Source organism: Hypomesus transpacificus, unplaced genomic scaffold (assembly GCF_021917145.1).
Source record: "Hypomesus transpacificus isolate Combined female unplaced genomic scaffold, fHypTra1 scaffold_442, whole genome shotgun sequence".
Taxonomy (NCBI): Eukaryota; Metazoa; Chordata; class Actinopteri; order Osmeriformes; family Osmeridae; genus Hypomesus; species Hypomesus transpacificus.
In genome coordinates, this window is record NW_025813959.1 from 1 (window position 1) to 25,949 (window position 25,949).

Consider the following 25,949-nt stretch of genomic DNA (forward strand, 5'->3'; position numbering starts at 1 on the left):
TGAGCTAGCCAGGCTTACTGCTTTGCAGCTAGAGGCATTCTCGTTGGGACCTTTGTGGCAGTTATTGTTTCAAACGCTTGGCCTGTGTCCACGAGGCTGACATTTTGTCCAGATACAGTTTCAAATGACTGTTTCAAAATCGCTGGGTGTATAGTCTACTAACAAAGAGTGGCATGCTCTAACGCCTGAGCTATCCAGGCTTGCCCCCGTTGCTTCCAGAGGCATTCTCGCCGGGGACCTTTGTGACGGAAAACCTCTGAATCCACAAAATGGTGAAAGTAAAAAATGTGCCAGTCGTATAAAACAAACACACGTTAGGCGCTGCTGGGAGTTGAACCCAGGATCTCCTGTTTACAAGACAGGCGCTTTCAACCAGCTAAGCCACAGCACCTCTGAAATGGCAATAGTTGATTCAACTACTCGAAGCCTCTCAGAGTGACGGATCGGCCTCCATAATGTAAACACGCCCAACGTGGGGCTCGAACCCACGACCCTGAGATTAAGAGTCTCATGCTCTACCGACTGAGCTAGCCAGGCTTTCTGCTTTGCAACTAAAGGCATTCTCGTCGGGACCACGGTGGCAGTTATGGTTTCAAACGCTTGGCCTGTGTCCACGAGGCTGACATTTTGTCCAGATACAGTTTCAAATGACTGTTTCAAAATCGCTGGGTGTATAGTCTACTAACAAAGAGTAGAGCTCCAACGCCTGAGCTATCCAGGCTTGCCCCCGTTGCTTCCAGAGGCATTCTCGTCGGGACCTTTGTGACGGAAAACCTCTGAATCCACAAAATTGTGAAAGTAAAAAATGTGCCAGTCGTATAAAACAAACACACGTTAGGCGCTGCTGGGAGTTGAACCCAGGATCTCCTGTTTACAAGACAGGCGCTTTCAACCAGCTAAACCACAGCACCTCTGAATCGGCAATATTTGATTCAACTACTCGAAGCCTCTCAGAGTGACGGATCGGCCTCCATAATGTAAACACTCCCAACGTGGGGCTCGAACCCACGACCCTGAGATTAAGAGTCTCATGCTCTACCGACTGAGCTAGCCGGGCTTTCTGATTTGCAGCTAAAGGCTTTCTCGTTGGTACCTTTGTGGCAGTTATTGTTTCAAAAGCTTGGCCTGTGTCCACGAGGCTGACATTTTGTCCAGATACAGTTTCAAATGACGTTTCAAATTCGCTGGGTGTATAGTCTACTAACAAAGAGTGAAATGCTCCAACGCCTGAGCTATCCAGGCTTGCCGCGTTGCTTCCAGTGGCATTCTCGTCGGGGACCTTTGTGACGGAAAACCTCTGAATCCACAAAATGGTGAACGTAAAAAATGTGCCAGTCGTATAAAACAAACACACGTTAGGCGCTGAACACAGGATCTCCTGTTTACAAGACAGGCACTTTCAACCAGCTAAGCCACAGCACCTCTGAGTCGGCAATATTTGATTCAACTACTCGAAGCCTCTCAGAGTGACGGATCGGCCTCCATAATGTAAACACGCCCAACGTGGGGCTCGAACCCACGACCCTGAGATTAAGAGTCTCATGCTCTACCGACTGAGCTAGCCGGGCTTTCTGCTTTGCAGCTAAAGGCATTCTCGTCGGGACCATGGTGGCAGTTATTGTTTCAAACGCTTGGCCTGTGTCCACGAGGCTGACATTTTGTCCAGATACAGTTTCAAATGACTGTTTCAAATTCGCTGGGTGTATAGTCTACTAACAAAGAGTGAAATGCTCCAACGCCTGAGCTATCCAGGCTTGCCGCGTTGCTTCCGGGGCATTCTCGTCTGGGACCTTTCTGATGGAAAACCTCTGAATCCACAAAATGGTGAAAGTAAAAAATGTGCCAGTCGTATTAAACAAACACACGTTAGGCGCTGCTGGGAGTTGAACCCAGGATCTCCTGTTTACAAGACAGGCGCTTTCAACCAGCTAAGCCACAGCACCTCTGAATCGGCAATAGTTGATTCAACTACTCGAAGCCTCTCAGAGTGACGGATCGGCCTCCATAATGTAAACACGCCCAACGTGGGGCTCGAACCCACGACCCTGAGATTAAGAGTCTCATGCTCTAACGACTGAGCTAGCCGGGCTTATTGCTTTGCAGCTAGAGGCATTCTCGTTGGGACCTTTGTGGCAGTTATTGTTTCAAACGCTTGGCCTGTGTCCACGAAGCTGACATTTTGTCCAGATACGGTTTCACATGACTGTTTCAAATTCGCTGGGTGTATAGTCTACTGACAAAGAGTGGCATGCTCTAACACCTGAGCTATCCAGGCTTGCCGCGTTGCTTCCAAAGGCATTCTCGTCTGGGACCTTTGTGACGGAAAACCTCTGAATCCACAATAATGGTCAAAGTAAGAAATGTGCCAGTCGTATAAAACAAACACACGTTAGGCGCTGCTGGGAGTTGAACCCAGGATCTCCTGTTTACAAGACAGGCGCTTTCAACCAGCTAAACCACAGCACCTCTGAATCGGCAATATTTGATTCAACTACTCGAAGCCTCTCAGAGTGACGGATCGGCCTCCATAATGTAAACACTCCCAACGTGGGGCTCGAACCCACGACCCTGAGATTAAGAGTCTCATGCTCTACCGACTGAGCTAGCCGGGCTTTCTGATTTGCAGCTAAAGGCTTTCTCGTTGGTACCTTTGTGGCAGTTATTGTTTCAAAAGCTTGGCCTGTGTCCACGAGGCTGACATTTTGTCCAGATACAGTTTCAAATGACGTTTCAAATTCGCTGGGTGTATAGTCTACTAACAAAGAGTGAAATGCTCCAACGCCTGAGCTATCCAGGCTTGCCGCGTTGCTTCCAGTGGCATTCTCGTCGGGGACCTTTGTGACGGAAAACCTCTGAATCCACAAAATGGTGAACGTAAAAAATGTGCCAGTCGTATAAAACAAACACACGTTAGGCGCTGAACACAGGATCTCCTGTTTACAAGACAGGCACTTTCAACCAGCTAAGCCACAGCACCTCTGAATCGGCAAAAGTTGATTCAACTACTCGAAGCCTCTCAGAGTGACGGATCGGCCTCCATAATGTAAACACTCCCAACGTGGGGCTCGAACCCACGACCCTGAGATTAAGAGTCTCATGCTCTACCGACTGAGCTAGCCGGGCTTACTGCTTTGCAGCTAGAGGCATTCTCGTTGGGACCTTTGTGGCAGTTATTGTTTCAAACGCTTGGCCTGTGTCCACGAGGCTGACATTTTTTCCAGATACAGTTTCAAATGACTGTTTCAAAATCGCTGGGTGTATAGTCTACTAACAAACAGTGACTTAATCTAACGCCTGAGCTATCCAGGCTTGCCCCCGTTGCTTCCAGAGGCATTCTCGTCGGGGACCTTTCTGATGGAAAACCTCTGAATCCACAAAATGGTGAAAGTAAAAAATGTGCCAGTCGTATTAAACAAACACACGTTAGGCGCTGCTGGGAGTTGAACCCAGGATCTCCTGTTTACAAGACAGGCGCTATCAACCAGCTAAGCCACAGCACCTCTGAATCGGCAATAGTTGATTCAACTACTCGAAGCCTCTCAGAGTGACGGATCGGCCTCCATAATGTAAACACGCCCAACGTGGGGCTCGAACCCACGACCCTGAGATTAAGAGTCTCATGCTCTACCGACTGAGCTAGCCGGGCTTACTGCTTTGCAGCTAGAGGCATTCTCGTTGGGACCTTTGTGGCAGTTATTGTTTCAAACTCTTGGCCTGTGTCCACGAGGCTGACATTTTGTCCAGATACGGTTTCACATGACTGTTTCAAATTCGCTGGGTGTATAGTCTACTGACAAAGAGTGGCATGCTCTAATGCCTGAGCTATCCAGGCTTGCCGCGTTGCTTCCAGAGGCATTCTCGTCTGGGACCTTTGTGACGGAAAACCTCTGAATCCACAATAATGGTCAAAGTAAGAAATGTGCCAGTCGTATAAAACAAACACACGTTAGGCGCTGCTGGGAGTTGAACCCAGGATCTCCTGTTTACAAGACAGGCACTTTCAACCAGCTAAGCCACAGCACCTCTGAATCGGCAACAGTTGATTCAACTACTCGAAGCCTCTCAGAGTGACGGATCGGCCTCCATAATGTAAACACGCCCAACGTGGGGCTCGAACCCACGACCCTGAGATTAAGAGTCTCATGCTCTAACGACTGAGCTAGCCAGGCTTACTGCTTTGCAGCTAGAGGCATTCTCCTTGGGACCTTTGTGGCAGTTATTGTTTCAAACGCTTGGCCTGTGTCCACGAGGCTGACATTTTGTCCAGATACAGTTTCAAATGACTGTTTCAAAATCGCTGGGTGTATAGTCTACTAACAAAGAGTGGCATGCTCTAACGCCTGAGCTATCCAGGCTTGCCCCCGTTGCTTCCAGAGGCATTCTCGCCGGGGACCTTTGTGACGGAAAACCTCTGAATCCACAAAATGGTGAAAGTAAAAAATGTGCCAGTCGTATAAAACAAACACACGTTAGGCGCTGCTGGGAGTTGAACCCAGGATCTCCTGTTTACAAGACAGGCGCTTTCAACCAGCTAAGCCACAGCACCTCTGAAATGGCAATAGTTGATTCAACTACTCGAAGCCTCTCAGAGTGACGGATCGGCCTCCATAATGTAAACACGCCCAACGTGGGGCTCGAACCCACGACCCTGAGATTAAGAGTCTCATGCTCTACCGACTGAGCTAGCCAGGCTTTCTGCTTTGCAACTAAAGGCATTCTCGTCGGGACCATGGTGGCAGTTATGGTTTCAAACGCTTGGCCTGTGTCCACGAGGCTGACATTTTGTCCAGATACAGTTTCAAATGACTGTTTCAAAATCGCTGGGTGTATAGTCTACTAACAAAGAGTAGAGCTCCAACGCCTGAGCTATCCAGGCTTGCCCCCGTTGCTTCCAGAGGCATTCTCGTCGGGGACCTTTGTGACGGAAAACCTCTGAATCCACAAAATGGTGAAAGTAAAAAATGTGCCAGTCGTATAAAACAAACACACGTTAGGCGCTGCTGGGAGTTGAACCCAGGATCTCCTGTTTACAAGACAGGCGCTTTCAACCAGCTAAACCACAGCACCTCTGAATCGGCAATATTTGATTCAACTACTCGAAGCCTCTCAGAGTGACGGATCGGCCTCCATAATGTAAACACTCCCAACGTGGGGCTCGAACCCACGACCCTGAGATTAAGAGTCTCATGCTCTACCGACTGAGCTAGCCGGGCTTTCTGATTTGCAGCTAAAGGCTTTCTCGTTGGTACCTTTGTGGCAGTTATTGTTTCAAAAGCTTGGCCTGTGTCCACGAGGCTGACATTTTGTCCAGATACAGTTTCAAATGACGTTTCAAATTCGCTGGGTGTATAGTCTACTAACAAAGAGTGAAATGCTCCAACGCCTGAGCTATCCAGGCTTGCCGCGTTGCTTCCAGTGGCATTCTCGTCGGGGACCTTTGTGACGGAAAACCTCTGAATCCACAAAATGGTGAACGTAAAAAATGTGCCAGTCGTATAAAACAAACACACGTTAGGCGCTGCTGGGAGTTGAACACAGGATCTCCTGTTTACAAGACAGGCACTTTCAACCAGCTAACCGCTAAAGCTGGGGAACAATCGCCTGCTTGAGGGGGGAAGAAGGGGGGAGAAGGGAGGGGGGAGAAGGGAGGGGGGAGAAAAAAGGAGGAAAAAGGGAGAAGAAGAGGAAAAAGAGAGAAAAGGGGAAAGTTGAAAGTCCCCATTCATAGTTTAAACATGTTTAACCCGTTACGTTTTAAGACAATTCGAAAAAACACCCGAAATTATGAATTTTACAGTGTTTGGGGAAGACGTAGAATGGAACCGAAGGTCCGCGGTTCGCGTCCCACCTACGGCACCTTTGACTATTTCTAATAAACACACACACTTGAGTCTCCAAGTGTGTATGTTATCAAAATGTAACAATATAAGATAGATGGAGATACGTTGCTAATTTAGTGTAATTTCAAAACCATTTGTATCCACTAGTGCATTATTTATATTTTACAGGGTTATCTATTGTACACTATTTGCCTTTATTTGTATTCACTCCACACAGGAGTACTGTTTTTGGTTAGTTTTAATTAGATCTATCTCTCTATCCATCCATCTATCTATCTCTCAAACTGTGTGGCTTCTGAGCTTTGTGTGCTCTTATCTGAAGCTCTGTCTTTTTGGTTTCTGCACTTACCATATCAACACTTGCATGATCCATATATTAAATATTTTAAAACAATGTGCGCAAGCAAGCGTAAAGTTAGTCACTTTTTGCTGCTCTTACTTCTTGCAGACTTGCGGTATTTGGTTAGAAAGAGTAGTGATTGGGAAATAACGACGGACTGACCAACAAATAGTTGATAAATAGAAACATTTATCCACAATTGTAAAAATATAAATATGAACAACAACAACTAATTTAAACTATATATATATATATATATATATACAGGCAAATGATATGCTAAATTACAATATTTACACAATGAAAACTATATACACAATGGAAATCTAAGCATAAACTATATCTAAACAATGAAAACGATATACACACGGGAAATCTAAGCATTAACTATATCTAAACAATGAAAACTATATACAAAGGCCCAAAGAATTATTTCTTTTTTTGCTCCTCTAGCCACTGCTCTCTGGACAGAGTCTCTGCAGAGGGGCAGTAAACAGTCCCCTTATACTGGCTGTGGCCAGTCTCTGCCGTTCTGTTCTGGCCACACCTCCAGCATTTGTTGGCCTCCACTCTCCTCTGGTGGGCACGGGGAGCTGGACCAGGAGCAGGACGAAGCTGGGGAAGGTGGGTGGTGCAGGAAGAGGGTGGGACAAAACGCAGGGCTTGGGGGACCATCAATGGAGAGGGGGCAGAGGGTGCCCTCATACCAGGGGCTCGGGAGACAAACACCACAGTGGGGACGGCAGCAGGGCGAGGGGCAATGATGGTAGGGCGGGGCATGATAGGGATGGGAGTGGGGGCTCCAAGGGCGGCTGAAGGGCCAGGGAAGAGCTGCCTCTGGGCTGCCAGCCTGGGTCGGACCGCTGGAGGTGGTGCTGTGGCTGCATATGTTGCCCGCCTCTTGGTCTTTGCCTGCCCTGCTGTGCTCTGCGGCAGGTGGTAGGTGTGGGATGCTCCCTGGGGTTGAGGTGGAGCAACAGCAGGGCGGACGTTGGCAGGCGGGAGAGGCTCGGTAGCCACAGACAGAGGACCTGGCAAGTTTATGCCCTGCTGCAGCACAGCCAGATCCTGCCTCTTCACCCTCCGGTTGTACCACTGGGAGAGGGTCGACTGGTTCACCTCCACCAGCTGCAGGGTGGTGCCCTGCATGATGGCCCCATTGCCCAGGATGAGCTGCCGGACCTTGCGGTAGTCCTGCAGGATCAGAGTCCACCTGGACATGCTGCTCTTCCCCTGCTTCCTGGGACTCTTATGGATGTCCGAGAGCCGGACAAAGATGGCCTCCACAAGGCGGCAGCAGTCTGGCCACTGAGCAGGCGAACCAGTGGACCCCAGGACACACCTCTCCACACTCTCCACACCTGGCGTGAACTCCACCTTTTTTTTGTGGCGGAACCTTCCCTTTATCAGCCTGTCCAGATGCCGCGCAGCAAACACGACCCTCTGCTTGTCGTAATCCAGCAGGTCTTGCCACAGCCCCACAATGTTGCTGACCTAAGAAGGAAAGAAAACATATATTTTATATGTTTATATATTATAAATATATAAACAAATATCTGTTGTACAATGAATGTCTTGCTGACCTGCTGGTTATCGAGGGTCATGTTGGTCTGATGCCTCAGCTCCACTAAGCACTCTGCCAGTCTATCCACCCGATCCATGCCTGGCATGCCATGCTCGTCCACAGCCTGAAACATTGAACAATTTCACATTAGCGCTGAACACCTCATGGCAAAGGTATGTTATATTGACTGCTGCTGCTGTGTGTTTTATTTGTTTGCTGTCAATTACTGTGTGTTGTTCCTAATAATGAATTGCGCTTGTATTCAGACACTTTCCTAACTACTGAACTTGTTAGTTTCTATGAATGACAGTTAATTACTAGTAGAAAGTTAACATACCAGCTGTTCTTCAGGCACCTGTGAGGAGGCACCTGGGACACAAGGCTGGGTTATGGGGGGAGGCAGGGTGGTAGCTACAGGCATGGGGGTGACAGGCAGAGTGGTGGTGGTGACAGGTAGGATGGAGGTGGTTAGAGACAAGGTGGTGGAAGGCAGGGTGGAGGAGGTGAGTGGCAGGGTGTTAGAAGGCAGGGTGGAGGAGGTGAGGGGCACGGTGGGGACCACAGGCAGGGTGGTGGAAGGCAGGGTGGAGGAGGTGAGGGGCAGGGTGGGGACCACAGGCAGGGTGGTGGAAGGCAGGGCGGAAGACGGGAGGTCTTCCGAAACACTACCAATAGTGAGGTCCTGTTCGTCATCCTCAAACCCTTCATCCGCCTGTTCCTCCTCTGTGGCGTGGTCCTCCAGCAGTTGGTCTGTCTCCTCAGAGTCGGGGTCCATGTCCTGCAAGGGCTGCCCTGTCTGCCTAAGCAGGTAGTTCACCCCAAGCAACTCTCCTGAACATGAACAACAATGCAATGCTAATGAGTATTAAAAAACAGATATGGAACTTACCATGATGCATAAATACTGAGCTCTCAACAACATCATTATTTCTATTCATATTTGCCCTGAGACTTACCGGTGTACTTTCTCGGCGGGATGAAGGAGGGGACATACTTCCTTCCAAACACCTTCAGGCTGTTGCTGTTGACGGACTCCAGCACGTCCCCCGCGTACGTCAACAGCGCCATGCGCTTGGTGGTGATGGAGGCCGCTGCCCGGTTCTGGTTCCACCTGTTCAGGCCTTCCAGGAGGTACAGCTGGAAGTTGAGCAGGTTTGCACTCGTTCCTAAAAAAAAAGAGAGAACGTGAACAATGATTAATAAGGCTATTTGAATATAATTTCATTATTAAGAATAATGTTTAGATGAAGATCTACACCAACCTGGAATAAACCTGTTCAGGTGGCAGTGGAAGGACTCCAAGGAGGTGGAGCCTCTTGCACACCTGTATGTGGTCAGCTGGATCCCCTCCCTGGTGGAACTGCCTGTCTCAGTGTACAGGAGTACACCTGGCACATCCTGGATGCACTTCACGTGCCTCTTCTGGGTGCGCCAGATGTGCTCCATCTTAGGCTGGTCCAGCAGCGGAACCCCGAGCAGGTCTCTCCCCTTCTCCCCCATCAGCTCCTGCAGCAGCTGCTCAATGCGGAGGACCGTGGCGTCCACTCCACGTGTCCTCCGCCTGCAGAACTGGGACAGCTCAGCCTTGGTGATGGCCTTGTCCACCATGTCACTGGTGATGAGGGGCACACCCTCCCTTTTGAGCTGCTCCCTCTTCACCCTTCGCAGTAGGGCTACGTCTGCTGCGTCCCACTCGAACAGGCACACAGACAGGCGGCTCATGAAGAGGGGGTACAGGGCATGGGCATCGGTGGTGCATCCCACGGCCAGCCGTCGCATAAAATGCCAGATGTCCAGCCTTATTTTCAGGTCAGGCCACCCACCAAACCTGGCCTGAAGCTTGGTCTCCCCCTCCTCTGAGCAGCAGCCACAGTCCACATAGAGCAGGACCGGGGGAGCTGCACCTGCCTGGGTGTACCTCTCAATGAGGCCAGAGACCATCGGGTCCAGCCCCGGTCCCTCCTGGGCAGTCAGGACACTGATGAGGACCTGGCCGATCTCATTCCCCACCGAGGTCACCCAGAATGCAGTGCCCTTTGCTGCACCAGCCAGCTTCTTTGTCATCTGAAATGACAAAATTCACACAAAAAACTTCATGAGAGGTTTCAAAAGAAAGTCTGTTAAATAAACACAGAAGTGTATTTATTTATTCATGTATTACTGCAGTCTAATCAAAGGCATGGATGTGTGTGTGTTTGTGTGCTTGTAAGAATACAAATCATTGAGGTTTCATGTTTTCATTGTGTTGTACATAATTTACACTATGGATTTTCTTCATCCTATTACCTTTTTGGTGGAGTCCATCTTCAAAATGTTACCAAAGGTTGACGTGATGGACGCCTTTATATGGTCCATCCGGCTGATGATGTCCCTGCCGTACACCGACAGCACCCACCGGCTGGTTGGGACATCGAGGGGCTGTGGAGGTTCCTGGCAGGTCACTGGGAAGAGGCTGGGCTGGTCAACGAAGGCCGCACACTCCCCCAAGTAGTCGGCCAGGCGGTCCAACCACTCCTCCCCATGGTTCTCCCGCAGCTGCTTCACCAGGCACGCCGGGCTATTGCCGAGGGTCCGTTCCCGCAACATGCGGATGACCCGTATGTCACAAGCATACCTTGAAGAAAAGACATAAGTTTCAAGAACTTGTTCAATTATGTAAGGACCTGCAGCAGGCATTATCAGAAAATGATTGTAGATTTTTAACTCACAAGCGTGTCAGGATCATCCTGAACTTCCTCCTGTGAGGCAGGTCCAGCTGGTCCAGGACAGCCTGACTGGTTGCCAGATGGGTCAGGCGACACACAGTGCACCTGAGTGTCTCCGTCACCATCAGGTAGTAGCGGTCCACGTCCAGGACCTTACGCACCCTCTTGTGCACACCATACCCCGTCAGCTGCTTCCCACAGGTTTGGCAGACTACCCTCACTTTCCACAAGTGATAGGGCATCCATACCAAGAGCCTGTGGGCAAAAAAGCGGTCCGGTGTTGGAGCCTGGTGGTATATCAGGGCAGAGGCTGGTGGCTCATACCAGAGCTTCAAGTTCAAACGCAGCTTGCCAGACTGAAAAAGGGTGGACGCAATCCACCGTTGGTCCTGAACTGGGATCGTCTCCTTCATTCTGACAGGAAGCCAGAAGTCAGGAGTTGGACCAGGAGCAGGGCCAGGAGCAGGGCCAGGAGCAGCAAGCTCATCCTCATCATGCACATCCTGTTACAAAACAAGAGAAATAAATATATTTATAAAAACAGAATAGCCCAATCATATGAGAACAACCTCATCTTATAAAACTAAAACAGTTCCAAGAACACAACACTTACAGCAGCCATTGCAGGGCTGGTGCTGGTCTCTGAGACAACAGTGCTGAGGCTGGAAGCTGTGCTGGGCCTCACAGAGGTCATCGCAGGGCTGGAGCGAGAAGTTGTCCTCATGGAGGCTTTGTAGGGGGTGGATGGGGGCTTTGAGAGCGGTGATTCCGTCCTCACAAAAGCCACGGCAGGGCTTGATGGTGTTCTGGGCCTCACAGAGGCCATAGGGGAACCGAAGCCAGGTGGGGGGGTCCTCACAGAGGCCGTAGGGGAACCAAAGCCAGGTGGGGTGGTCCTCACAGAGGCTGTAGGGGAACCAAAGCCAGGTGGGGTGGTCCTCACAGAGGCTGTAGGGGAACCAAAGCCAGGTGGGGTGGTCCTCACAGAGGCCATGGGTGAGCTGGCAGTGGCCTGGGTGTCTCCTGTCATGGTGGGTGGACTGGACAGAGGCTGGGAGAAGGATGGGGGGAAGCATTTGTAAAAAGTAGAAATCAATGGACTCAAATCAAGCTCTTAAGATGTAGGTTTGCTCATATTAACCTATAAATATGTATTATATTATATTTACATATAATCATATTTACCTTTGCTTTCCTAACCACATTCACATTTGGCTTTGCAGCAGCGCCATGTGAGCCTCCAAATCGTGGTTTAGAAAACTGTGGTGACAATTAGAGCATTTATCAAAGGAATACATTGTAAACCTGAAATGCTCTTCCATTTTGCCATCATCATATGTAATCAGTGGTTGTCCATATTTGAAAGCTTGTATGACAATAATATTGAAATACTCACCATGGACAAATTCAGTGTGGGCCGTGCTGGGACATGGGCTGAGGCAGAGGCTGAGGCCATTCCCAGTGGAGGAGGGGCAGAGGCAGAGGCTGAGGTAGAGGCTGTTCCCAGTGGGGGAGGGGCAGCACAGGTAGAGGTCTCTGCCACAGTTTGCCCAGTGGTTGGCTGTATTAAGGACAGAGAGATCCATGTCAGACATCACATTACTGAGCACATCACATAGTGATTCTTTTAGTGTTTTGGTGTCAAGAAGTCTCATTCACATTACCTTTGGGTTGTGAAAGCCACAAGCACACTGCTGTGTCCCACCAAACAGCATTCTTTGACCCCCTGACTGTAACGGGCACTTCTCAATCTGTTCCAAATAAAACAAACACTTTTTTAACGAAAACAACCCAATAGAAATGGAGCGTTTTGACATATCTTCTATTGGTGACTAAACATGACATTGACACTGAAGTTGCTGTTCATTATGTTTATCAAGGTCCCATACTGTGACTGGTATTTCTGGCAATTCAGTCATCTTTTATAGGCCATCAGAATTTTTTTTCTGTGATCTTTTGCTCATTTTATATACCTTTTGAAAGAGGTCATACCACCTCTTCTGTCTTGGGGCTGGCCTGTTGCCTGCATCAGCAGGCCAAACCCCAGAGCTGGCAAACCTCCTCAAACGGGACATCCATTCCCCATCCCCCATTCCTTTGTGGCTCTTTGAACTCGACATCTAATAGGTAAAAGGAGCGATTTTTACACTAGTACAATAACATGTATTTATTGTTATAATTAGCTTTTTAACATTTCAAATATTTAGCTGGCTACTATTTCCAGAAGAATATGTTTGTACTTGTTCTGGGTCACTTTATTACCACAAGTGAAAAAGTTATATTTATTTCGTTTTGTCCCCAGTGACATATATTATATATAACAGGTTAAATATTGCTTTTGCTAGTCGGAATAACATCTGTCGCTACAGTAACCTATTAGTAATCCCTTATAAAAGTAGCTAGCTAAATGACAGCAATACTACCTGAGGAAATCTACTAACTAGCCTACATGACAAACTCTGAAATGACAAACTCTAATATTCGTGATATTACTTGTCATTGACCCGATGAATGCTAACATGTATTGAAATGTCAAACGGAAAATTATTTTGATTAGCTATGTATGTATTTACCTTTGCGGTGCGCGGTACTACAGACAACTTGAAAGAGCGTATCCTTCAATGAATGAACTGACGCGACTACTGTCACTCATCTCACAACTTCGGCGGGGGTCAACCTCGGCGGGGGTCTCTGGGGTCGTGGACGCCGTTGCTACGGCTCAGCTCGGCGTGACGTAATTGGAGATGTACGTGTTCCGATTGGCGCAATCGGACTGACGCAATTGGACAGTGAGAATCCGATTGGCCCTCGAACCTTGAACCGAGGTAGCTAATTGGTCGCGATAGCCAGTCGAATGTGCTCCGGGTGCCGCCACAGCACCTCTGAGTCGGCAATAATTGATTCAACTACTCGAAGCCTCTCAGAGTGACGGATCGGCCTCCATAATGTAAACACGCCCAACGTGGGGCTCGAACCCACGACCCTGAGATTAAGAGTCTCATGCTCTACCGACTGAGCTAGCCGGGCTTTCTGCTTTGCAACTAAAGGCATTCTCGTCGGGACCATGGTGGCAGTTATGGTTTCAAACGCTTGGCCTGTGTCCACAAGGCTGACATTTTGTCCAGATACAGTTTCAAATGACGTTTCAAATTCGCTGGGTGTATAGTCTACTAACAAAGAGTGAAATGCTCTAACGCCTGAGCTATCCAGGCTTGCCGCGTTGCTTCCAGTGGCATTCTCGTCGGGGACCTTTGTGACGGAAAACCTCTGAATCCACAAAATGGTGAAAGTAAAAAATGTGCCAGTCGTATAAAACAAACACACGTTAGGCGCTGCTGGGAGTTGAACACAGGATCTCCTGTTTACAAGACAGGCACTTTCAACCAGCTAAGCCACAGCACCTCTGAGTCGGCAATATTTGATTCAACTACTCGAAGCCTCTCAGAGTGACGGATCGGCCTCCATAATGTAAACACGCCCAACGTGGGGCTCGAACCCACGACCCTGAGATTAAGAGTCTCATGCTCTACCGACTGAGCTAGCCGGGCTTTCTGCTTTGCAGCTAAAGGCATTCTCGTCGGGACCATGGTGGCAGTTATTGTTTCAAACGCTTGGCCTGTGTCCACGAGGCTGACATTTTGTCCAGATACAGTTTCAAATGACTGTTTCAAATTCGCTGGGTGTATAGTCTACTAACAAAGAGTGAAATGCTCCAACGCCTGAGCTATCCAGGCTTGCCGCGTTGCTTCCGGGGCATTCTCGTCTGGGACCTTTCTGATGGAAAACCTCTGAATCCACAAAATGGTGAAAGTAAAAAATGTGCCAGTCGTATTAAACAAACACACGTTAGGCGCTGCTGGGAGTTGAACCCAGGATCTCCTGTTTACAAGACAGGCGCTTTCAACCAGCTAAGCCTCCCAGCTAAACTGGGAGTCAGGTGGCTAAACGGTGAGGGAGTCGGGCTAGTAATCAGAAGGTCGCCAGTTCGATTCCCGGCTGTGCCACATGACGTTGTGTCCTTGGGCAAGGCACTTCACCCTACTTGCCTCGGGGGAATGTCCCTGTACTTACTGTAAGTCGCTCTGGATAAGAGCGTCTGCTAAATGACTAAATGTAAATGTAAATGTAAATGTAAGCCACAGCACCTCTGAATCGGCAATAGTTGATTCAACTACTCGAAGCCTCTCAGAGTGACGGATCGGCCTCCATAATGTAAACACGCCCAACGTGGGGCTCGAACCCACGACCCTGAGATTAAGAGTCTCATGCTCTACCGACTGAGCTAGCCGGGCTTACTGCTTTGCAGCTAAAGGCATTCTCATCGGGACCTTTGTGGCAGTTATTGTTTCAAACGCTTGGCCTGTGTCCACGAGGCTGACATTTTGTCCAGATACAGTTTCAAATGACTGTTTCAAAATCGCTGGGTGTATAGTCTACTAACAAAGAGTGGCATGCTCTAACGCCTGAGCTATCCAGGCTTGCCCCCGTTGCTTCCAGAGGCATTCTCGCCGGGGACCTTTGTGACGGAAAACCTCTGAATCCACAAAATGGTGAAAGTAAAAAATGTGCCAGTCGTATAAAACAAACACACGTTAGGCGCTGCTGGGAGTTGAACCCAGGATCTCCTGTTTACAAGACAGGCGCTTTCAACCAGCTAAGCCACAGCACCTCTGAGTCGGCAATAGTTGATTCAACTACTCGAAGCCTCTCAGAGTGACGGATCGGCCTCCATAATGTAAACACGCCCAACGTGGGGCTCGAACCCACGACCCTGAGATTAAGAGTCTCATGCTCTACCGACTGAGCTAGCCGGGCTTACTGCTTTGCAGCTAAAGGCATTCTCATCGGGACCTTTGTGGCAGTTATTGTTTCAAACGCTTGGCCTGTGTCCACGAGGCTGACATTTTGTCCAGATACAGTTTCAAATGACTGTTTCAAAATCGCTGGGTGTATAGTCTACTAACAAAGAGTGGCATGCTCTAACGCCTGAGCTATCCAGGCTTGCCCCCGTTGCTTCCAGAGGCATTCTCGTCGGGGACCTTTGTGACGGAAAACCTCTGAATCCACAAAATGGTCAAAGTAAAAAATGTGCCAGTCGTATAAAACAAACACACGTTAGGCGCTGCTGGGAGTTGAACCCAGGATCTCCTGTTTACAAGACAGGCGCTTTCAACCAGCTAAGCCACAGCACCTCTGAGTCGGCAATAGTTGATTCAACTACTCGAAGCCTCTCAGAGTGACGGATCGGCCTCCATAATGTAAACACTGCCCAACGTGGGGCTCGAACCCACGACCCTGAGATTAAGAGTCTCATGCTCTACCGACTGAGCTAGCCGGGCTTACTGCTTTGCAGCTAAAGGCATTCTCGTCGGGACCTTTGTGGCAGTTATTGTTTCAAACGCTTGGCCTGTGTCCACGAGGCTGACATTTTGTCCAGATACAGTTTCAAATGACTGTTTCAAAATCGCTGGGTGTATAGTCTACTAACAAAGAGTGGCATGCTCTAACGCCTGAGCTATCCAGGCTTGCCCCCGTTGCTTCCAGAGGCATTCTCGTCGGGGACCTTTGTGACGGAAAACCTCTGAATCCACAAAATGGTGAAAGTAAAAAATGTGCCAGTCGTATAAAACAAACACACGTTAGGCGCTGCTGGGAGTTGAACCCAGGATCTCCTGTTTACAAGACAGGCGCTTTCAACCAGCTAAGCCACAGCACCTCTGAGTCGGCAATAGTTGATTCAACTACTCGAAGCCTCTCAGAGTGACGGATCGGCCTCCATAATGTAAACATGCCCAACGTGGGGCTCGAACCCACGACCCTGAGATTAAGAGTCTCATGCTCTACCGACTGAGCTAGCCGGGCTTACTGCTTTGCAGCTAAAGGCATTCTCATCGGGACCTTTGTGGCAGTTATTGTTTCAAACGCTTGGCCTGTGTCCACGAGGCTGACATTTTGTCCAGATACAGTTTCAAATGACTGTTTCAAAATCGCTGGGTGTATAGTCTACTAACAAAGAGTGGCATGCTCTAACGCCTGAGCTATCCAGGCTTGCCCCCGTTGCTTCCAGAGGCATTCTCGTCGGGGACCTTTGTGACGGAAAACCTCTGAATCCACAAAATGGTGAAAGTAAAAAATGTGCCAGTCGTATAAAACAAACACAGGTTAGGCGCTGCTGGGAGTTGAACCCAGGATCTCCTGTTTACAAGACAGGCGCTTTCAACCAGCTAAGCCACAGCACCTCTGAATCGGCAATAGTTGATTCAACTACTCGAAGCCTCTCAGAGTGACGGATCGGCCTCCATAATGTAAACACGCCCAACGTGGGGCTCGAACCCACGACCCTGAGATTAAGAGTCTCATGCTCTACCGACTGAGCTAGCCGGGCTTTCTGCTTTGCAGCTAAAGGCATTCTCGTCGGGACCTTTGTGGCAGTTATTGTTTCAAACGCTTGGCCTGTGTCCACGAGGCTGACATTTTGTCCAGATACAGTTTCAAATGACTGTTTCAAAATCGCTGGGTGTATAGTCTACTAACAAAGAGTGGCATGCTCTAACGCCTGAGCTATCCAGGCTTGCCCCCGTTGCTTCCAGAGGCATTCTCGTCGGGGACCTTTGTGACGGAAAACCTCTGAATCCACAAAATGGTGAAAGTAAAAAATGTGCCAGTCGTATAAAACAAACACACGTTAGGCGCTGCTGGGAGTTGAACCCAGGATCTCCTGTTTACAAGACAGGCGCTTTCAACCAGCTAAGCCACAGCACCTCTGAATCGGCAATAGTTGATTCAACTACTCGAAGCCTCTCAGAGTGACGGATCGGCCTCCATAATGTAAACACTCCCAACGTGGGGCTCGAACCCACGACCCTGAGATTAAGAGTCTCATGCTCTACCGACTGAGCTAGCCGGGCTTACTGCTTTGCAGCTAAAGGCATTCTCGTCGGGACCTTTGTGGCAGTTATTGTTTCAAACGCTTGGCCTGTGTCCACGAGGCTGACATTTTGTCCAGATACAGTTTCAAATGACTGTTTCAAAATCGCTGGGTGTATAGTCTACTAACAAAGAGTGGCATGCTCTAACGCCTGAGCTATCCAGGCTTGCCCCCGTTGCTTCCAGAGGCATTCTCGTCGGGGACCTTTGTGACGGAAAACCTCTGAATCCACAAAATGGTGAAAGTAAAAAATGTGCCAGTCGTATAAAACAAACACAGGTTAGGCGCTGCTGGGAGTTGAACCCAGGATCTCCTGTTTACAAGACAGGCGCTTTCAACCAGCTAAGCCACAGCACCTCTGAGTCGGCAATAGTTGATTCAACTACTCGAAGCCTCTCAGAGTGACGGATCGGCCTCCATAATGTAAACACGCCCAACGTGGGGCTCGAACCCACGACCCTGAGATTAAGAGTCTCATGCTCTACCGACTGAGCTAGCCGGGCTTACTGCTTTGCAGCTAAAGGCATTCTCGTCGGGACCTTTGTGGCAGTTATTGTTTCAAACGCTTGGCCTGTGTCCACGAGGCTGACATTTTGTCCAGATACAGTTTCAAATGACTGTTTCAAAATCGCTGGGTGTATAGTCTACTAACAAAGAGTGGCATGCTCTAACGCCTGAGCTATCCAGGCTTGCCCCCGTTGCTTCCAGAGGCATTCTCGTCGGGGACCTTTGTGACGGAAAACCTCTGAATCCACAAAATGGTGAAAGTAAAAAATGTGCCAGTCGTATAAAACAAACACACGTTAGGCGCTGCTGGGAGTTGAACCCAGGATCTCCTGTTTACAAGACAGGCGCTTTCAACCAGCTAAGCCACAGCACCTCTGAATCGGCAATAGTTGATTCAACTACTCGAAGCCTCTCAGAGTGACGGATCGGCCTCCATAATGTAAACACGCCCAACGTGGGGCTCGAACCCACGACCCTGAGATTAAGAGTCTCATGCTCTACCGACTGAGCTAGCCGGGCTTACTGCTTTGCAGCTAAAGGCATTCTCGTCGGGACCTTTGTGGCAGTTATTGTTTCAAACGCTTGGCCTGTGTCCACGAGGCTGACATTTTGTCCAGATACAGTTTCAAATGACTGTTTCAAAATCGCTGGGTGTATAGTCTACTAACAAAGAGTGGCATGCTCTAACGCCTGAGCTATCCAGGCTTGCCCCCGTTGCTTCCAGAGGCATTCTCGTCGGGGACCTTTGTGACGGAAAACCTCTGAATCCACAAAATGGTGAAAGTAAAAAATGTGCCAGTCGTATAAAACAAACACACGTTAGGCGCTGCTGGGAGTTGAACCCAGGATCTCCTGTTTACAAGACAGGCGCTTTCAACCAGCTAAGCCACAGCACCTCTGAATCGGCAATAGTTGATTCAACTACTCGAAGCCTCTCAGAGTGACGGATCGGCCTCCATAATGTAAACACGCCCAACGTGGGGCTCGAACCCACGACCCTGAGATTAAGAGTCTCATGCTCTACCGACTGAGCTAGCCGGGCTTTCTGCTTTGCAGCTAAAGGCATTCTCGTCGGGACCTTTGTGGCAGTTATTGTTTCAAACGCTTGGCCTGTGTCCACGAGGCTGACATTTTGTCCAGATACAGTTTCAAATGACTGTTTCAAAATCGCTGGGTGTATAGTCTACTAACAAAGAGTGGCATGCTCTAACGCCTGAGCTATCCAGGCTTGCCCCCGTTGCTTCCAGAGGCATTCTCGTCGGGGACCTTTGTGACGGAAAACCTCTGAATCCACAAAATGGTGAAAGTAAAAAATGTGCCAGTCGTATAAAACAAACACACGTTAGGCGCTGCTGGGAGTTGAACCCAGGATCTCCTGTTTACAAGACAGGCGCTTTCAACCAGCTAAGCCACAGCACCTCTGAATCGGCAATAGTTGATTCAACTACTCGAAGCCTCTCAGAGTGACGGATCGGCCTCCATAATGTAAACACTCCCAACGTGGGGCTCGAACCCACGACCCTGAGATTAAGAGTCTCATGCTCTACCGACTGAGCTAGCCGGGCTTACTGCTTTGCAGCTAAAGGCATTCTCCTCGGGACCTTTGTGGCAGTTATTGTTTCAAACTCTTGGCCTGTGTCCACGAGGCTGACATTTTGTCCAGATATAGTTTCAAATGACTGTTTCAAAATCGCTGGGTGTATAGTCTACTAACAAAGAGTGGCATGCTCTAACGCCTGAGCTATCCAGGCTTGCCCCCGTTGCTTCCAGAGGCATTCTCGTCGGGGACCTTTGTGACGGAAAACCTCTGAATCCACAAAATGGTGAAAGTAAAAAATGTGCCAGTCGTATAAAACAAACACACGTTAGGCGCTGCTGGGAGTTGAACCCAGGATCTCCTGTTTACAAGACAGGCGCTTTCAACCAGCTAAGCCACAGCACCTCTGAGTCGGCAATAGTTGATTCAACTACTCGAAGCCTCTCAGAGTGACGGATCGGCCTCCATAATGTAAACACGCCCAACGTGGGGCTCGAACCCACGACCCTGAGATTAAGAGTCTCATGCTCTACCGACTGAGCTAGCCGGGCTTACTGCTTTGCAGCTAAAGGCATTCTCGTCGGGACCTTTGTGGCAGTTATTGTTTCAAACGCTTGGCCTGTGTCCACAAGGCTGACATTTTGTCCAGATACAGTTTCAAATGACTGTTTCAAAATCGCTGGGTGTATAGTCTACTAACAAAGAGTGGCATGCTCTAACGCCTGAGCTATCCAGGCTTGCCCCCGTTGCTTCCAGAGGCATTCTCGTCGGGGACCTTTGTGACGGAAAACCTCTGAATCCACAAAATGGTGAAAGTAAAAAATGTGCCAGTCGTATAAAACAAACACACGTTAGGCGCTGCTGGGAGTTGAACCCAGGATCTCCTGTTTACAAGACAGGCGCTTTCAACCAGCTAAGCCACAGCACCTCTGAATCGGCAATAGTTGATTCAACTACTCGAAGCCTCTCAGAGTGACGGATCGGCCTCCATAATGTAAACACGCCCAACGTGGGGCTCGAACCCACGACCCTGAGATTAAGAGTCTCATGCTCTACCGACTGAGCTAGCCGGGCTTACTGCTTTGCAGCTAAAGGCATTCTCATCGGGACCTTTGTGGCAGTTATTGTTTCAAACGCTTGGCCTGTGTCCACGAGGCTGACATTTTGTCCAGATACAGTTTCAAATGACTGTTTCAAAATCGCTGGGTGTATAGTCTACTAACAAAGAGTGGCATGCTCTAACGCCTGAGCTATCCAGGCTTGCCCCCGTTGCTTCCAGAGGCATTCTCGTCGGGGACCTTTGTGACGGAAAACCTCTGAATCCACAAAATGGTGAAAGTAAAAAATGTGCCAGTCGTATAAAACAAACACACGTTAGGCGCTGCTGGGAGTTGAACCCAGGATCTCCTGTTTACAAGACAGGCGCTTTCAACCAGCTAAGCCACAGCACCTCTGAATCGGCAATAGTTGATTCAACTACTCGAAGCCTCTCAGAGTGACGGATCGGCCTCCATAATGTAAACACGCCCAACGTGGGGCTCGAACCCACGACCCTGAGATTAAGAGTCTCATGCTCTACCGACTGAGCTAGCCGGGCTTACTGCTTTGCAGCTAAAGGCATTCTCGTCGGGACCTTTGTGGCAGTTATTGTTTCAAACGCTTGGCCTGTGTCCACGAGGCTGACATTTTGTCCAGATACAGTTTCAAATGACTGTTTCAAAATCGCTGGGTGTATAGTCTACTAACAAAGAGTGGCATGCTCTAACGCCTGAGCTATCCAGGCTTGCCCCCGTTGCTTCCAGAGGCATTCTCGTCGGGGACCTTTGTGACGGAAAACCTCTGAATCCACAAAATGGTGAAAGTAAAAAATGTGCCAGTCGTATAAAACAAACACACGTTAGGCGCTGCTGGGAGTTGAACCCAGGATCTCCTGTTTACAAGACAGGCGCTTTCAACCAGCTAAGCCACAGCACCTCTGAATCGGCAATAGTTGATTCAACTACTCGAAGCCTCTCAGAGTGACGGATCGGCCTCCATAATGTAAACACGCCCAACGTGGGGCTCGAACCCACGACCCTGAGATTAAGAGTCTCATGCTCTACCGACTGAGCTAGCCGGGCTTACTGCTTTGCAGCTAAAGGCATTCTCGTCGGGACCTTTGTGGCAGTTATTGTTTCAAAACGCTTGGCCTGTGTCCACGAGGCTGACATTTTGTCCAGATACAGTTTCAAATGACTGTTTCAAAATCGCTGGGTGTATAGTCTACTAACAAAGAGTGGCATGCTCTAACGCCTGAGCTATCCAGGCTTGCCCCCGTTGCTTCCAGAGGCATTCTCGTCGGGGACCTTTGTGACGGAAAACCTCTGAATCCACAAAATGGTGAAAGTAAAAAATGTGCCAGTCGTATAAAACAAACACACGTTAGGCGCTGCTGGGAGTTGAACCCAGGATCTCCTGTTTACAAGACAGGCGCTTTCAACCAGCTAAGCCACAGCACCTCTGAGTCGGCAATAGTTGATTCAACTACTCGAAGCCTCTCAGAGTGACGGATCGGCCTCCATAATGTAAACACGCCCAACGTGGGGCTCGAACCCACGACCCTGAGATTAAGAGTCTCATGCTCTACCGACTGAGCTAGCCGGGCTTACTGCTTTGCAGCTAAAGGCATTCTCGTCGGGACCTTTGTGGCAGTTATTGTTTCAAACGCTTGGCCTGTGTCCACGAGGCTGACATTTTGTCCAGATACAGTTTCAAATGACTGTTTCAAAATCGCTGGGTGTATAGTCTACTAACAAAGAGTGGCATGCTCTAACGCCTGAGCTATCCAGGCTTGCCCCCGTTGCTTCCAGAGGCATTCTCGTCGGGGACCTTTGTGACGGAAAACCTCTGAATCCACAAAATGGTGAAAGTAAAAAATGTGCCAGTCGTATAAAACAAACACACGTTAGGCGCTGCTGGGAGTTGAACCCAGGATCTCCTGTTTACAAGACAGGCGCTTTCAACCAGCTAAGCCACAGCACCTCTGAGTCGGCAATAGTTGATTCAACTACTCGAAGCCTCTCAGAGTGACGGATCGGCCTCCATAATGTAAACACGCCCAACGTGGGGCTCGAACCCACGACCCTGAGATTAAGAGTCTCATGCTCTACCGACTGAGCTAGCCGGGCTTACTGCTTTGCAGCTAAAGGCATTCTCATCGGGACCTTTGTGGCAGTTATTGTTTCAAACGCTTGGCCTGTGTCCACGAGGCTGACATTTTGTCCAGATACAGTTTCAAATGACTGTTTCAAAATCGCTGGGTGTATAGTCTACTAACAAAGAGTGGCATGCTCTAACGCCTGAGCTATCCAGGCTTGCCCCCGTTGCTTCCAGAGGCATTCTCGTCGGGGACCTTTGTGACGGAAAACCTCTGAATCCACAAAATGGTGAAAGTAAAAAATGTGCCAGTCGTATAAAACAAACACACGTTAGGCGCTGCTGGGAGTTGAACCCAGGATCTCCTGTTTACAAGACAGGCGCTTTCAACCAGCTAAGCCACAGCACCTCTGAGTCGGCAATAGTTGATTCAACTACTCGAAGCCTCTCAGAGTGACGGATCGGCCTCCATAATGTAAACACGCCCAACGTGGGGCTCGAACCCACGACCCTGAGATTAAGAGTCTCATGCTCTACCGACTGAGCTAGCCGGGCTTACTGCTTTGCAGCTAAAGGCATTCTCGTCGGGACCTTTGTGGCAGTTATTGTTTCAAACGCTTGGCCTGTGTCCACGAGGCTGACATTTTGTCCAGATACAGTTTCAAATGACTGTTTCAAAATCGCTGGGTGTATAGTCTACTAACAAAGAGTGGCATGCTCTAACGCCTGAGCTATCCAGGCTTGCCCCCGTTGCTTCCAGAGGCATTCTCGTCGGGGACCTTTGTGACGGAAAACCTCTGAATCCACAAAATGGTCAAAGTAAAAAATGTGCCAGTCGTATAAAACAAACACACGTTAGGCGCTGCTGGGAGTTGAACCCAGGATCTCCTGTTTACAAGACAGGCGCTTTCAACCAGCTAAGCCACAGCACCTCTGAGTCGGCAATAGTTGATTCAACTACTCGAAGCCTCTCAGAGTGACGGATCGGCCTCCATAATGTAAACACGCCCAACGTGGGGCTCGAACCCACGACCCTGAGATTAAGAGTCTCATGCTCTACCGACTGAGCTAGCCGGGCTTACTGCTTTGCAGCTAAAGGCATTCTCATCGGGACCTTTGTGGCAGTTATTGTTTCAAACGCTTGGCCTGTGTCCACGAGGCTGACATTTTGTCCAGATACAGTTTCAAATGACTGTTTCAAAATCGCTGGGTGTATAGTCTACTAACAAAGAGTGGCATGCTCTAACGCCTGAGCTATCCAGGCTTGCCCCCGTTGCTTCCAGAGGCATTCTCGTCGGGGACCTTTGTGACGGAAAACCTCTGAATCCACAAAATGGTGAAAGTAAAAAATGTGCCAGTCGTATAAAACAAACACACGTTAGGCGCTGCTGGGAGTTGAACCCAGGATCTCCTGTTTACAAGACAGGCGCTTTCAACCAGCTAAGCCACAGCACCTCTGAGTCGGCAATAGTTGATTCAACTACTCGAAGCCTCTCAGAGTGACGGATCGGCCTCCATAATGTAAACACGCCCAACGTGGGGCTCGAACCCACGACCCTGAGATTAAGAGTCTCATGCTCTACCGACTGAGCTAGCCGGGCTTACTGCTTTGCAGCTAAAGGCATTCTCGTCGGGACCTTTGTGGCAGTTATTGTTTCAAACGCTTGGCCTGTGTCCACGAGGCTGACATTTTGTCCAGATACAGTTTCAAATGACTGTTTCAAAATCGCTGGGTGTATAGTCTACTAACAAAGAGTGGCATGCTCTAACGCCTGAGCTATCCAGGCTTGCCCCCGTTGCTTCCAGAGGCATTCTCGTCGGGGACCTTTGTGACGGAAAACCTCTGAATCCACAAAATGGTGAAAGTAAAAAATGTGCCAGTCGTATAAAACAAACACACGTTAGGCGCTGCTGGGAGTTGAACCCAGGATCTCCTGTTTACAAGACAGGCGCTTTCAACCAGCTAAGCCACAGCACCTCTGAATCGGCAATAGTTGATTCAACTACTCGAAGCCTCTCAGAGTGACGGATCGGCCTCCATAATGTAAACACGCCCAACGTGGGGCTCGAACCCACGACCCTGAGATTAAGAGTCTCATGCTCTACCGACTGAGCTAGCCGGGCTTACTGCTTTGCAGCTAAAGGCATTCTCGTCGGGACCTTTGTGGCAGTTATTGTTTCAAAAGCTTGGCCTGTGTCCACGAGGCTGACATTTTGTCCAGATACAGTTTCAAATGACTGTTTCAAAATCGCTGGGTGTATAGTCTACTAACAAAGAGTGGCATGCTCTAACGCCTGAGCTATCCAGGCTTGCCCCCGTTGCTTCCAGAGGCATTCTCGTCGGGGACCTTTGTGACGGAAAACCTCTGAATCCACAAAATGGTGAAAGTAAAAAATGTGCCAGTCGTATAAAACAAACACACGTTAGGCGCTGCTGGGAGTTGAACCCAGGATCTCCTGTTTACAAGACAGGCGCTTTCAACCAGCTAAGCCACAGCACCTCTGAATCGGCAATAGTTGATTCAACTACTCGAAGCCTCTCAGAGTGACGGATCGGCCTCCATAATGTAAACACGCCCAACGTGGGGCTCGAACCCACGACCCTGAGATTAAGAGTCTCATGCTCTACCGACTGAGCTAGCCGGGCTTACTGCTTTGCAGCTAAAGGCATTCTCGTCGGGACCTTTGTGGCAGTTATTGTTTCAAACGCTTGGCCTGTGTCCACGAGGCTGACATTTTGTCCAGATATAGTTTCAAATGACTGTTTCAAAATCGCTGGGTGTATAGTCTACTAACAAAGAGTGGCATGCTCTAACGCCTGAGCTATCCAGGCTTGCCCCCGTTGCTTCCAGAGGCATTCTCGTCGGGGACCTTTGTGACGGAAAACCTCTGAATCCACAAAATGGTGAAAGTAAAAAATGTGCCAGTCGTATAAAACAAACACACGTTAGGCGCTGCTGGGAGTTGAACCCAGGATCTCCTGTTTACAAGACAGGCGCTTTCAACCAGCTAAGCCACAGCACCTCTGAGTCGGCAATAGTTGATTCAACTACTCGAAGCCTCTCAGAGTGACGGATCGGCCTCCATAATGTAAACACGCCCAACGTGGGGCTCGAACCCACGACCCTGAGATTAAGAGTCTCATGCTCTACCGACTGAGCTAGCCGGGCTTACTGCTTTGCAGCTAAAGGCATTCTCGTCGGGACCTTTGTGGCAGTTATTGTTTCAAACGCTTGGCCTGTGTCCACGAGGCTGACATTTTGTCCAGATACAGTTTCAAATGACTGTTTCAAAATCGCTGGGTGTATAGTCTACTGACAAAGAGTGGCATGCTCTAACGCCTGAGCTATCCAGGCTTGCCCCCGTTGCTTCCAGAGGCATTCTCGTCGGGGA

At 49.2% G+C, this 25,949-nt stretch overlaps 56 non-coding genes across 56 annotated transcripts; all 56 read right to left on the reverse strand.

The window, feature by feature from the left end:
* Window positions 1–316: 316 nt before the first annotated feature.
* On the reverse strand, window positions 317–391 carry trnat-ugu. The gene has a single exon. It is a non-coding gene; the product is annotated as a tRNA-Thr (tRNA).
* A 73-nt stretch (window positions 392–464) lies between these two features.
* trnak-cuu lies at window positions 465–537 on the reverse strand. The gene has a single exon. It is a non-coding gene; the product is annotated as a tRNA-Lys (tRNA).
* Window positions 538–836: 299 nt separating this feature from the next.
* trnat-ugu lies at window positions 837–911 on the reverse strand. The gene has a single exon. It is a non-coding gene; the product is annotated as a tRNA-Thr (tRNA).
* A 584-nt stretch (window positions 912–1,495) lies between these two features.
* Window positions 1,496–1,568, reverse strand: trnak-cuu. The gene has a single exon. It is a non-coding gene; the product is annotated as a tRNA-Lys (tRNA).
* A 300-nt stretch (window positions 1,569–1,868) lies between these two features.
* Window positions 1,869–1,943, reverse strand: trnat-ugu. The gene has a single exon. It is a non-coding gene; the product is annotated as a tRNA-Thr (tRNA).
* Window positions 1,944–2,016: 73 nt separating this feature from the next.
* trnak-cuu lies at window positions 2,017–2,089 on the reverse strand. The gene has a single exon. It is a non-coding gene; the product is annotated as a tRNA-Lys (tRNA).
* Window positions 2,090–2,391: 302 nt separating this feature from the next.
* Window positions 2,392–2,466, reverse strand: trnat-ugu. The gene has a single exon. It is a non-coding gene; the product is annotated as a tRNA-Thr (tRNA).
* Window positions 2,467–3,425: 959 nt separating this feature from the next.
* Window positions 3,426–3,500, reverse strand: trnat-ugu. Its single transcript has one exon. It is a non-coding gene; the product is annotated as a tRNA-Thr (tRNA).
* A 73-nt stretch (window positions 3,501–3,573) lies between these two features.
* On the reverse strand, window positions 3,574–3,646 carry trnak-cuu. Its single transcript has one exon. It is a non-coding gene; the product is annotated as a tRNA-Lys (tRNA).
* A 302-nt stretch (window positions 3,647–3,948) lies between these two features.
* trnat-ugu lies at window positions 3,949–4,023 on the reverse strand. Its single transcript has one exon. It is a non-coding gene; the product is annotated as a tRNA-Thr (tRNA).
* A 448-nt stretch (window positions 4,024–4,471) lies between these two features.
* Window positions 4,472–4,546, reverse strand: trnat-ugu. Its single transcript has one exon. It is a non-coding gene; the product is annotated as a tRNA-Thr (tRNA).
* A 73-nt stretch (window positions 4,547–4,619) lies between these two features.
* On the reverse strand, window positions 4,620–4,692 carry trnak-cuu. Its single transcript has one exon. It is a non-coding gene; the product is annotated as a tRNA-Lys (tRNA).
* Window positions 4,693–4,992: 300 nt separating this feature from the next.
* Window positions 4,993–5,067, reverse strand: trnat-ugu. The gene has a single exon. It is a non-coding gene; the product is annotated as a tRNA-Thr (tRNA).
* An 8,336-nt stretch (window positions 5,068–13,403) lies between these two features.
* On the reverse strand, window positions 13,404–13,476 carry trnak-cuu. The gene has a single exon. It is a non-coding gene; the product is annotated as a tRNA-Lys (tRNA).
* Window positions 13,477–13,924: 448 nt separating this feature from the next.
* On the reverse strand, window positions 13,925–13,997 carry trnak-cuu. Its single transcript has one exon. It is a non-coding gene; the product is annotated as a tRNA-Lys (tRNA).
* Window positions 13,998–14,668: 671 nt separating this feature from the next.
* On the reverse strand, window positions 14,669–14,741 carry trnak-cuu. The gene has a single exon. It is a non-coding gene; the product is annotated as a tRNA-Lys (tRNA).
* Window positions 14,742–15,043: 302 nt separating this feature from the next.
* Window positions 15,044–15,118, reverse strand: trnat-ugu. The gene has a single exon. It is a non-coding gene; the product is annotated as a tRNA-Thr (tRNA).
* A 73-nt stretch (window positions 15,119–15,191) lies between these two features.
* Window positions 15,192–15,264, reverse strand: trnak-cuu. The gene has a single exon. It is a non-coding gene; the product is annotated as a tRNA-Lys (tRNA).
* A 302-nt stretch (window positions 15,265–15,566) lies between these two features.
* On the reverse strand, window positions 15,567–15,641 carry trnat-ugu. Its single transcript has one exon. It is a non-coding gene; the product is annotated as a tRNA-Thr (tRNA).
* Window positions 15,642–15,715: 74 nt separating this feature from the next.
* On the reverse strand, window positions 15,716–15,788 carry trnak-cuu. The gene has a single exon. It is a non-coding gene; the product is annotated as a tRNA-Lys (tRNA).
* Window positions 15,789–16,090: 302 nt separating this feature from the next.
* On the reverse strand, window positions 16,091–16,165 carry trnat-ugu. Its single transcript has one exon. It is a non-coding gene; the product is annotated as a tRNA-Thr (tRNA).
* A 73-nt stretch (window positions 16,166–16,238) lies between these two features.
* Window positions 16,239–16,311, reverse strand: trnak-cuu. The gene has a single exon. It is a non-coding gene; the product is annotated as a tRNA-Lys (tRNA).
* Window positions 16,312–16,613: 302 nt separating this feature from the next.
* Window positions 16,614–16,688, reverse strand: trnat-ugu. The gene has a single exon. It is a non-coding gene; the product is annotated as a tRNA-Thr (tRNA).
* A 73-nt stretch (window positions 16,689–16,761) lies between these two features.
* trnak-cuu lies at window positions 16,762–16,834 on the reverse strand. Its single transcript has one exon. It is a non-coding gene; the product is annotated as a tRNA-Lys (tRNA).
* A 302-nt stretch (window positions 16,835–17,136) lies between these two features.
* On the reverse strand, window positions 17,137–17,211 carry trnat-ugu. Its single transcript has one exon. It is a non-coding gene; the product is annotated as a tRNA-Thr (tRNA).
* A 448-nt stretch (window positions 17,212–17,659) lies between these two features.
* trnat-ugu lies at window positions 17,660–17,734 on the reverse strand. Its single transcript has one exon. It is a non-coding gene; the product is annotated as a tRNA-Thr (tRNA).
* Window positions 17,735–17,807: 73 nt separating this feature from the next.
* trnak-cuu lies at window positions 17,808–17,880 on the reverse strand. Its single transcript has one exon. It is a non-coding gene; the product is annotated as a tRNA-Lys (tRNA).
* Window positions 17,881–18,182: 302 nt separating this feature from the next.
* On the reverse strand, window positions 18,183–18,257 carry trnat-ugu. Its single transcript has one exon. It is a non-coding gene; the product is annotated as a tRNA-Thr (tRNA).
* Window positions 18,258–18,330: 73 nt separating this feature from the next.
* trnak-cuu lies at window positions 18,331–18,403 on the reverse strand. Its single transcript has one exon. It is a non-coding gene; the product is annotated as a tRNA-Lys (tRNA).
* Window positions 18,404–18,705: 302 nt separating this feature from the next.
* On the reverse strand, window positions 18,706–18,780 carry trnat-ugu. The gene has a single exon. It is a non-coding gene; the product is annotated as a tRNA-Thr (tRNA).
* Window positions 18,781–18,853: 73 nt separating this feature from the next.
* On the reverse strand, window positions 18,854–18,926 carry trnak-cuu. Its single transcript has one exon. It is a non-coding gene; the product is annotated as a tRNA-Lys (tRNA).
* A 302-nt stretch (window positions 18,927–19,228) lies between these two features.
* trnat-ugu lies at window positions 19,229–19,303 on the reverse strand. Its single transcript has one exon. It is a non-coding gene; the product is annotated as a tRNA-Thr (tRNA).
* A 448-nt stretch (window positions 19,304–19,751) lies between these two features.
* On the reverse strand, window positions 19,752–19,826 carry trnat-ugu. The gene has a single exon. It is a non-coding gene; the product is annotated as a tRNA-Thr (tRNA).
* A 73-nt stretch (window positions 19,827–19,899) lies between these two features.
* Window positions 19,900–19,972, reverse strand: trnak-cuu. The gene has a single exon. It is a non-coding gene; the product is annotated as a tRNA-Lys (tRNA).
* A 302-nt stretch (window positions 19,973–20,274) lies between these two features.
* Window positions 20,275–20,349, reverse strand: trnat-ugu. The gene has a single exon. It is a non-coding gene; the product is annotated as a tRNA-Thr (tRNA).
* A 73-nt stretch (window positions 20,350–20,422) lies between these two features.
* Window positions 20,423–20,495, reverse strand: trnak-cuu. The gene has a single exon. It is a non-coding gene; the product is annotated as a tRNA-Lys (tRNA).
* A 302-nt stretch (window positions 20,496–20,797) lies between these two features.
* On the reverse strand, window positions 20,798–20,872 carry trnat-ugu. The gene has a single exon. It is a non-coding gene; the product is annotated as a tRNA-Thr (tRNA).
* A 73-nt stretch (window positions 20,873–20,945) lies between these two features.
* On the reverse strand, window positions 20,946–21,018 carry trnak-cuu. The gene has a single exon. It is a non-coding gene; the product is annotated as a tRNA-Lys (tRNA).
* A 302-nt stretch (window positions 21,019–21,320) lies between these two features.
* Window positions 21,321–21,395, reverse strand: trnat-ugu. The gene has a single exon. It is a non-coding gene; the product is annotated as a tRNA-Thr (tRNA).
* A 73-nt stretch (window positions 21,396–21,468) lies between these two features.
* On the reverse strand, window positions 21,469–21,541 carry trnak-cuu. Its single transcript has one exon. It is a non-coding gene; the product is annotated as a tRNA-Lys (tRNA).
* Window positions 21,542–21,844: 303 nt separating this feature from the next.
* trnat-ugu lies at window positions 21,845–21,919 on the reverse strand. Its single transcript has one exon. It is a non-coding gene; the product is annotated as a tRNA-Thr (tRNA).
* A 73-nt stretch (window positions 21,920–21,992) lies between these two features.
* trnak-cuu lies at window positions 21,993–22,065 on the reverse strand. The gene has a single exon. It is a non-coding gene; the product is annotated as a tRNA-Lys (tRNA).
* A 302-nt stretch (window positions 22,066–22,367) lies between these two features.
* On the reverse strand, window positions 22,368–22,442 carry trnat-ugu. Its single transcript has one exon. It is a non-coding gene; the product is annotated as a tRNA-Thr (tRNA).
* Window positions 22,443–22,515: 73 nt separating this feature from the next.
* trnak-cuu lies at window positions 22,516–22,588 on the reverse strand. The gene has a single exon. It is a non-coding gene; the product is annotated as a tRNA-Lys (tRNA).
* A 302-nt stretch (window positions 22,589–22,890) lies between these two features.
* Window positions 22,891–22,965, reverse strand: trnat-ugu. The gene has a single exon. It is a non-coding gene; the product is annotated as a tRNA-Thr (tRNA).
* A 73-nt stretch (window positions 22,966–23,038) lies between these two features.
* Window positions 23,039–23,111, reverse strand: trnak-cuu. Its single transcript has one exon. It is a non-coding gene; the product is annotated as a tRNA-Lys (tRNA).
* A 302-nt stretch (window positions 23,112–23,413) lies between these two features.
* trnat-ugu lies at window positions 23,414–23,488 on the reverse strand. The gene has a single exon. It is a non-coding gene; the product is annotated as a tRNA-Thr (tRNA).
* Window positions 23,489–23,561: 73 nt separating this feature from the next.
* On the reverse strand, window positions 23,562–23,634 carry trnak-cuu. Its single transcript has one exon. It is a non-coding gene; the product is annotated as a tRNA-Lys (tRNA).
* Window positions 23,635–23,936: 302 nt separating this feature from the next.
* Window positions 23,937–24,011, reverse strand: trnat-ugu. Its single transcript has one exon. It is a non-coding gene; the product is annotated as a tRNA-Thr (tRNA).
* A 73-nt stretch (window positions 24,012–24,084) lies between these two features.
* On the reverse strand, window positions 24,085–24,157 carry trnak-cuu. Its single transcript has one exon. It is a non-coding gene; the product is annotated as a tRNA-Lys (tRNA).
* Window positions 24,158–24,459: 302 nt separating this feature from the next.
* trnat-ugu lies at window positions 24,460–24,534 on the reverse strand. The gene has a single exon. It is a non-coding gene; the product is annotated as a tRNA-Thr (tRNA).
* A 73-nt stretch (window positions 24,535–24,607) lies between these two features.
* On the reverse strand, window positions 24,608–24,680 carry trnak-cuu. The gene has a single exon. It is a non-coding gene; the product is annotated as a tRNA-Lys (tRNA).
* A 302-nt stretch (window positions 24,681–24,982) lies between these two features.
* On the reverse strand, window positions 24,983–25,057 carry trnat-ugu. Its single transcript has one exon. It is a non-coding gene; the product is annotated as a tRNA-Thr (tRNA).
* Window positions 25,058–25,130: 73 nt separating this feature from the next.
* trnak-cuu lies at window positions 25,131–25,203 on the reverse strand. Its single transcript has one exon. It is a non-coding gene; the product is annotated as a tRNA-Lys (tRNA).
* Window positions 25,204–25,505: 302 nt separating this feature from the next.
* On the reverse strand, window positions 25,506–25,580 carry trnat-ugu. The gene has a single exon. It is a non-coding gene; the product is annotated as a tRNA-Thr (tRNA).
* A 73-nt stretch (window positions 25,581–25,653) lies between these two features.
* On the reverse strand, window positions 25,654–25,726 carry trnak-cuu. The gene has a single exon. It is a non-coding gene; the product is annotated as a tRNA-Lys (tRNA).
* Between the last annotated feature and the right edge of the window lie 223 nt (window positions 25,727–25,949).